Genomic DNA, 8,040 nt, shown 5'->3' on the forward strand with positions numbered 1-8,040 from the left:
AAGCAAGAAGAAGGAGGAGAAGGAGGAGGAGAAGGACTAGAAGGTCCTTGGCCTTCTCCTCCTTCTCCTCCTCTTCCTCCTCCTTCTCCTTCTTCTCTTCTTCTTATTCTTCTTTCTTTTCATTTTTCCTATTTCTTCTCCTCTTCTTGGAGATAAATTAGCTAATTATGTCTTTTTGGAGATAAATGGGCTAATTATCCCATTTTAGAGGAAAACAAGCTAAGTATATAATATTCATGAGCTAACCAAGGTTCTTATGCCATTTTGAGCTTATTATGGCATTTTGGAGCTAAATGGGCTAATTATGTCATTGTTGGGGAAATTAAAGCAGGGACAATATGAAAGAGGAGAAGAAAGAGGAGGAGGAGGAGAATAAGAAGAAATCAAGAAGAAGGAGGAGAAGGAGGAGAAGGAGGAGGAGGAGAAGGACTAGAAGGTCCTTGGCCTTCTCCTCCTTCTCCTCCTCCTCCTCCTCCTTCACCTTCTTCTCTTCTTCTTCTTCTTCTTCTTCTTCTTTCTTTTCATTTTTCCTATTTCTTCTCCTCTTCTTGGAGCTAAATTATCTAACTATGTCTTTTTGGAGCTAAATGGGCTAATTATCTCATTTTAGAGGAAAACAAGATAAGTATATTAATATTCATGAGCTAACCAAGGTTCTTATGCCATTTTGAGGTTATTATGGCATTTTGGAGCTAAATGGGCTAATTATGTCTTTTTGTAGCTAAATGGGCTAACTATGTCATTGTTGGAGAAATTAAGGCAAGGAGAATATGAAAGAGGAGAAGAGAAACTTACCATAGTTGTCATCAAGGAGGAGAAACACCTGGAGAAGGGTTGTGCGATGCCGCTCGGGAGTTATTCTGCAGAACAGATATTTTGCAATGTCTCAGTTAGCATGATGACACTCAATTACTAATACTAGTTTATAATGAAATTCACCGTGCCAATCGAGAGAAGACGGACATCGGCGGAGGGACTTGACCGCTCTTCTCGCACAGACCCTGAAGAGTGGGTCGTATTAGTTAGTAATGAAACAGACATTACACACATGATTTGGCGAATGTGAAAAAAAACTTACCACAAAAAGCTCGTACAGGGCCCGTTGACCCGCCTCATTCTGGGACCTATCCTCCTCAATCAATCGTGCCGTGGTGTGGCCCTCTCATCAAGAGCAGCCTGACTTGCCAATCTCTCTTTCTCAAGAGCAGCCTCAAGAGGAGCCTGGCTTGCCAATCTCTCTTTCTCAAGAGCAGCCTAGTTTGCCAATCTCTCTTTCTGAAGAGCAGCCTGAAACACCATTCCTCGTTACCACAGTAATGATCTATGGTTACACACATAATGAAATGGATGAAAGTGTTCTTAGTCCGTACAACTAAGCTCGATGGCAAGTTCGACTGGCCGTGGACGACGCATTATCTCAGGACAGCTCCTCGACTGGCGTGCCTTGATCTCCGGGAGAGTGAGTGGACAAAGTATTATCCCATCTCCAATGGCTATCGATCCATGGGGCCTCCCGCCACCAGATATCATCACCAGCTCTAGATCCAAAGGTTCCTGGCTAGGGTTAAAGTCATCCCCTTTCGTAGCCTTCCCCGCGTCCCTGTATGCCACGAGCTTCTGGTGGGATGATATGTTGGTGAAGTTATTGGGATCATCCAGGTCAGACTCAGAGAATGCCTTCGCCTTCTTGTACGAGGCAGTATGGGCCATGCCATAAAGGTCGTACAAGTGTGGCATCTCCATCTTATTATGATGCGCCTAAAAGAGAGGAACAAAATATTAGCATCAAGAATGAATTGCATGAATCATGAAGCAAATCACATACCCAGTTTCGTCCAAACTGAAGTAAGTTGGCGTTGCCTTGATGGTGTGGCACACCAACCATTTGGTACGCCGATCCTTCGCATTCTCGTGGATGGCTCGCCAGCTGCCTGTGCACCACTCATCAACCAACGCCTCCCAACAATCCATCTTATCCGCACACCATCTCGGGGGCACCTGTAAGTTACTAGAAAGAATTTTTAGTGCTACGCCTATGAATGAAATCAAGAAAACTATGTAGAAGGACTTAAGAATAGGTAATTACCTTCATGTATTGCTCCTTCTTAAGAAACTTTCCGCGGCAATCCTTCTTCTGCTTCTTAATACCACGCGTGGCGTAGTAATATCGAATAGCCCGCGGCCGAGCCTCGTGGCGCAAGTTCTGTAGTAACCGTCTACACTCGGCCTCGAGAACCCTGGCCGCCTCCTCCTTATAACCATCCTCACACCTATAGAAGGTCTACAATCAAACGTGAAAACACCGATTAGTACAATAATTAGCGATATTGTTAATTTTAGATTCTGTAAAAGGATAATTTACCCAAAAGCTCTTGATCACCATCTCGGCCCTCGTGTGGCACAAGACACCATCTATAATCTCCTCCGGCGGGGCCTGCGCAGCCTGGTAGTGCTCCCAGGAAAATCCTAGTGTAGGAACCTGACCCTCACCAGGCAACGTGACAAACCCCGGGAAATTTGTCCGGCAAAGCACACCAAGGACGGAGTTCGGCATGCGGACTCCAAGAGGGTGTACCCATCCCCTGCAGTATGATAAGGTCAACACATTAGATATTTGAACAAACTTGAAGGCAAAAGCTAAAAAAAGAGTAAATGTACTTACCTATCTCCTTCAGGTTTAATCACCGGCCTCTGGTCGCGGGTAGCTGGCGTGACCGGGAGACGTGTACTACCACGCTTGTACACGGTGGCCCCGTCCACCTGCACATCGCCCTCACTATCCGTAAGCTCATCCCCGCCATCCCCGCCCCTTGAGCCACCCGGACCCTCCGTCCAATCCGGCAACTCGGTACGATCCGGCCAGGTCTCCCATCCGGGCCTCTCCACGTCGGGTGAAGCCTCCGGAACCGTAATCTCCTCCGGCCGCTCCTGGGCCGAATGCACCTCGACCCGAGGCTACTCCTGGACCGGAGTCTCATGGGATGAATGCCCGTCAACAACAGGCTCCTGGAACGGAGTCCCCGTAGCCTCCTCCGCAAACGGGTCGACCATAGTAGTCCTATGCTCGGGTGAATGAGCTGGTGGTGGTGGCGAGGACGGCTCAACAGTCCTCCTGGATCTTCCGTGGCCACCACCTCTCCCTGTACCCTTCCCCTTCTTCCCTACCCGACCAACACCTCTCCCAGTGGGCAATGCCGCCGACGAAGAAGAACCCACAGGTGGTGTCGACAGACTGTTTGCCAAGGCTCTACGGAGAGATAGGGGTGGAAGGGAAGTACCACCCCTCGTGCGGGGCGCCTGGGAAGAACCCGTCGAGCGATCTGGACCAGAGCCCACCATCTTTCCACACCTGGTGACCTGCCATGATAAACATTAAAAGAAATTAGTACAACTTAAAAAAATTGAATAACTGACATGAATAATAATATGTACATGAATAGTAAAGATTAAAAAATATATAATTTAAGTTGTGAATCTTACAAACTAATAATCATCATCAATAAGTGCATCATCATCATCACTATCACGCATGTCTTCATGAATGTCGTGCTCATCGGGTTCAACGGCGTGAAGTTGTGAAAGGCCTTCCTTTAATCGTTGAAGCATTGACAGGTCATCCGCATCAGTAACCTCTACGAGTTCCAGGTCTTCTGGTTCCGGCTCAGGGCTGGAGTCGGATTCATTGTCGCTGTCTACTTCCATGTTCTTGGGTGAAGCACGGCGGTTCTTGAAACGTTTCTTGGACAGACGTGTTTCTTGGAAGAATTCTCCATTATATGTGTCTGGGTTAATGTGAGGTTCATAATCCTATTCATTTGGGAGAGGTGGTCTGACATGTGGCGGCACTTCATAAACAACATACCAACCTTCCAGATTCTTATCCGTTTGGCATGCCCACGGTAGATAGAAAACTTGGGTCTCCTGTTGAGACGTAATATAGACATCGGGAACATCTAAATGGGTGTTTGGATTGATTTCGACTAGTCCTATATGTTCATGAGTCCTTCTAGTCTTCTTCGGCTGGAACCAATACCATTTGAAGACTACGACGTTCGTTGGGTTTTCACCATAGAATTGAAGTTCATAAATTGCTTCAACTCTTCCATAATACTCGATAACACCTTCGCCGATAGCATAGACACCACGATTTGTAGATTTCCAGTCAGGCATAGATAGCTCTTTGCCAAAGGTACGAAAGAGATACCCGCTGATGTTGTATTTCTCAAATGAACGAACCTTATTGTCAAAACCATTAGCGACTTGTCTCAATTCGGCGTCCATAGACTCTAAATTAGCCTACAAGTTTAATACGAAACGATTTTTGCATTAGCCGCAAGTTAGACCAAGAATGAAATGGTCCATTATTGATAATTACCGTTTGTTTGAACCAAGAGATGAAACCGGGATAGCCGCCTCCTGTCTTTGACAGAAGCTCATACTCTTCAAGGGAATCATTTTCGATCACCGCTCCATCCGAGAATTTGGCGACGTAACGGCTGTTTGAAATATCCGGGAATAAGAGAGGTTCAAATGCATCAGAAATTACGGGAAATTGTGCCGAGAACTCACTCGATGTACGGCCGCACTTCTGTTAGGTTGTTGAAGATATACAACGAAATGTTCCGCCATTCTTTGACATCCAACGTTATTGGTTTCGAAGCACCGGCTGGTGCGAGCTTCCCTTTTAATAGGCTGAGGTTGGACCCACCTTTTTTGGGGTCTGCATCATTGTGCCGAGGCTTCGGATTATGCAAATGATGATTTTTGGCTTCGTAGTGTGCTGTCACAAAGTTTGCCACCTCCTCAGTAATGAATGCCTCAGCCATCGATGCTTCAATTCTACGCTTATTTTTACATTTAGCTTGAAGGGTCTTCTGCATCCTCTCAGTTGCATAGCACGAACGATCTTGCACGGGCCCACCCAATCTTGCCTCGGTCGGTAGATGTAAAATCAAATGCTGCATTGGATTAAAGAAGCCCGGTGGAAAGATCTTCTCTAACTTGCACAACAACTCCGGTGCAAACTCCTCCATGTCATCTACCACGCCAGGCGACAATTCTTTTGCACAAAGAACACGGAAGAAATAGCTCAGCTCTGCCAGTACTAGCCATTCATCCTCAGGAATAAATTCACGTAACATCACCGGCATTACCCGCTCTAGCCATATGTGCCAATCATGACTCTTGAGACCAAAGATTTTTAATTTTTCAAGACTCGCTCCCCTCTTTAGATTTGCTGCATACCCATCGGGGAACATCAAGTGCATTTTGACCCACAAGATAATTTCCCTCATAGCTGGCCGTCCAAGATTGAACCAGGCATTTGGCTTCGACCACTTATGCTTTCCTTTGCCTTCTCGCATGTTTTGTAACGGTCTATGACATAGTATCTCTTGATCGACTCTAGCCTTAATATTATCCTTTGTCTCCCCATCTATGTCGAACAATGTACCAAAAATAGCCTCTCCGATATTCTTTTTAGTGTGCATCATGTCGATATTATGTGGAAGAAGGAGGTCTTTGAAGTAAGGCAGATCCCAGAAGCATGGCTTGTGAGTCCACGCGTGTTTTGAATTATACAACTTGAAATACCCTGGACGCTCTGGATCAGGCTCGAGGGCATTTAACTGATCCAGGATCTGTTGGCCTGTGAACGTAGGTGGTGCCAAGTTTTTGACAACTTTACATTTGGTAAAGTTCTTCTTGTCTTTTCTGAACTGATGGTTAGGATCCATGTACTGTCTATGCAAGTCAAAGCAAGAATACCTCCGACCCTCCTGCAACCAATGAAACTGAAGAGCTGCCTTGCATTGGGGGCACGCACGAGAACCTTCCCTGCACACACCATCCAGAGAATAGCCCATACACTGGCAAGTCATGCATAGAGTACATGTACCACACATGCATTTTGAAGTTTTCTTTTCTAGCGGCATCGTATGTCTTGACCCCATTATCCCAAGCTTCTTCCAATTCATCCTTAAGCGGTTGCAGGTACACATTCATATTCTTCCCCGGATAATTGGGCCCTGGAATTATCAACGTCAGAAATATGTTCTTTCTTTGCATAATCTGCCGGGGGGGGGGGGGGAGATTGAGTGGAATGACAAATACAGGCCAACAACTGTATTGGGTTGCCGTCATGCCGAAGGGATTAAAACCATCTGCGGCGGCGCAGACTCGAGGATTCCTTGGATCTGTTGCTTTATCCTGATGCAATCCATCGAAATGTTTCCACGCTTCCCCATCCGATGTGTGTACCATCATCTTATTCTCATCCGCATCTAGTTCGTTTCTTTTGCCCAATTTGTGCCATGTCATCTGTCTGGCTGTCTCTTCGACCATGTAAAGACGTTGAAGTCTTGGTACGATTGGCATATACCGAAGAACACTAACTGCGATTTTGGTCTGCCTCTTCTCACCCATACCGTTGTCTACCACAAGATACATGCAAGACTCGCAATTGGGACAATAGTCCAAGTGTGCATACTCCTTCCTAAATAAGACACATCCTTTCTCACATGCATCTATATTCTCATAGGGCATCTTAAGTACACGAAGTATTTTGTCCGACTGGTACAGGTTTGCAGGCATGACATGGCCTTCGGGTAGGAAGCGTCCAAATAGTGTCATCATCGCATCGTAGCATTCTCTTCCCAAGTTGAAGTGAGCCTTCAGAGCCATTACTTGTGCAATTGCATCCAGCTGACAGAGCTCAGTGTGCTCATGGAGAGGACGTTTTGAAGACTCCAACATTTCATAAAAGGCATTTGCAGATTCCTCCATCTCATCTTCCGAATCTCGAGCATCATCAAAGTCTTGCACCATGTCTTCGATCCCGGTACCATGCTCGTCCGTGCGACGACGGACCACCTCAGCTCTTGTGCGTTGTATAGACTCACCATGAAATGTCCACACCGTATAATTAGGCTTAAAACCCCTCCTCTGCAGGTGTTTAATCATTACAGCCTCTGTCGTCTTTTTATAGTTGTCGCACCCAGGACAGGGGCAATAGTTTCTTTCCTCGCCATTTGCGAATGCGGCTTTCACAAATTCCTTTGTTTTTACAAACCATTCTTTCGTCATCTCTTTCTGACTAGGGTGACCGGTATACATCCACGCACGATCACTCATCTTGCGTAGCTACTAAAGACAGAAGAAATATATTTATATATAATTTAGCATTTATATTGTTAATCAGGTTCGCCATTTTTATTACGTCGAGGCAACCTACACGCTAATAGGTAAAGATAGGTCCTAATCCCACCCGAGTATGTGTAGATTGGGTTCGTCTTCCCATGCTCTGCTCCGGGTCCAACGCAAAATTTCGGCAGCACCTCCCCGCTATTCTCCTGATACACGTCTCCGCAATAAAGAGAGAGGATGTGCATCCGGAGAACAGCAGGGAGGCTGTCGTGGGTATAAGTCTGACAGTAAATGTATGGGGTACGAAAGGATGGGCAGAGCCTTAGCTACGGCGAGGATGTATGAGTTCAGGCCCCTCTACGGTGGAGGTAAAAGACGTACGTCTCAGTGCTCTTGGGAGCTTAGTGTCGAGTGGATTATAGGATTACAACAAGTGCCAACCCTTGCACCAGTGGGGAAGGGCGGCTTATATGGAGTGTGCTGCCCTTCATAATGGCCCGGTGGACAAGGGTGGAATAGTGGCGAATAAATGCCTACATTACAGGTAACGTAAGCCTTAAATGCTAATAATGGTGTATGAAAACGTATGACCGTTGCCCTCCTGGGAGATTACGATGTACAGAGTAGATTCCAGTCGGTACGTTAAACATGCTCCGAGTGCTCGTCGCCGACTGGATGATGGGGGCGTCCTTAGTTCAGTCAGAACTGTCTAAGGGCCTTGCCCTCTATGAAGGGTAGTCCTTGGGTAGGACCTATAGGGCAGGCCTATGACCCTACCCTGGGACTATAACCCCACCATTAGTCCCCGAATGGATCGGGGTTGGAACGATGAAGTGATGTGTGGAGTATGGAACCGACTGGTATGGAGGTGACTTTAGCGTTGTTTGCCTCGATCCA

Source organism: Hordeum vulgare, chromosome 2H (genome assembly GCF_904849725.1).
Source record: "Hordeum vulgare subsp. vulgare chromosome 2H, MorexV3_pseudomolecules_assembly, whole genome shotgun sequence".
Classification (NCBI taxonomy): Eukaryota; Viridiplantae; Streptophyta; class Magnoliopsida; order Poales; family Poaceae; genus Hordeum; species Hordeum vulgare.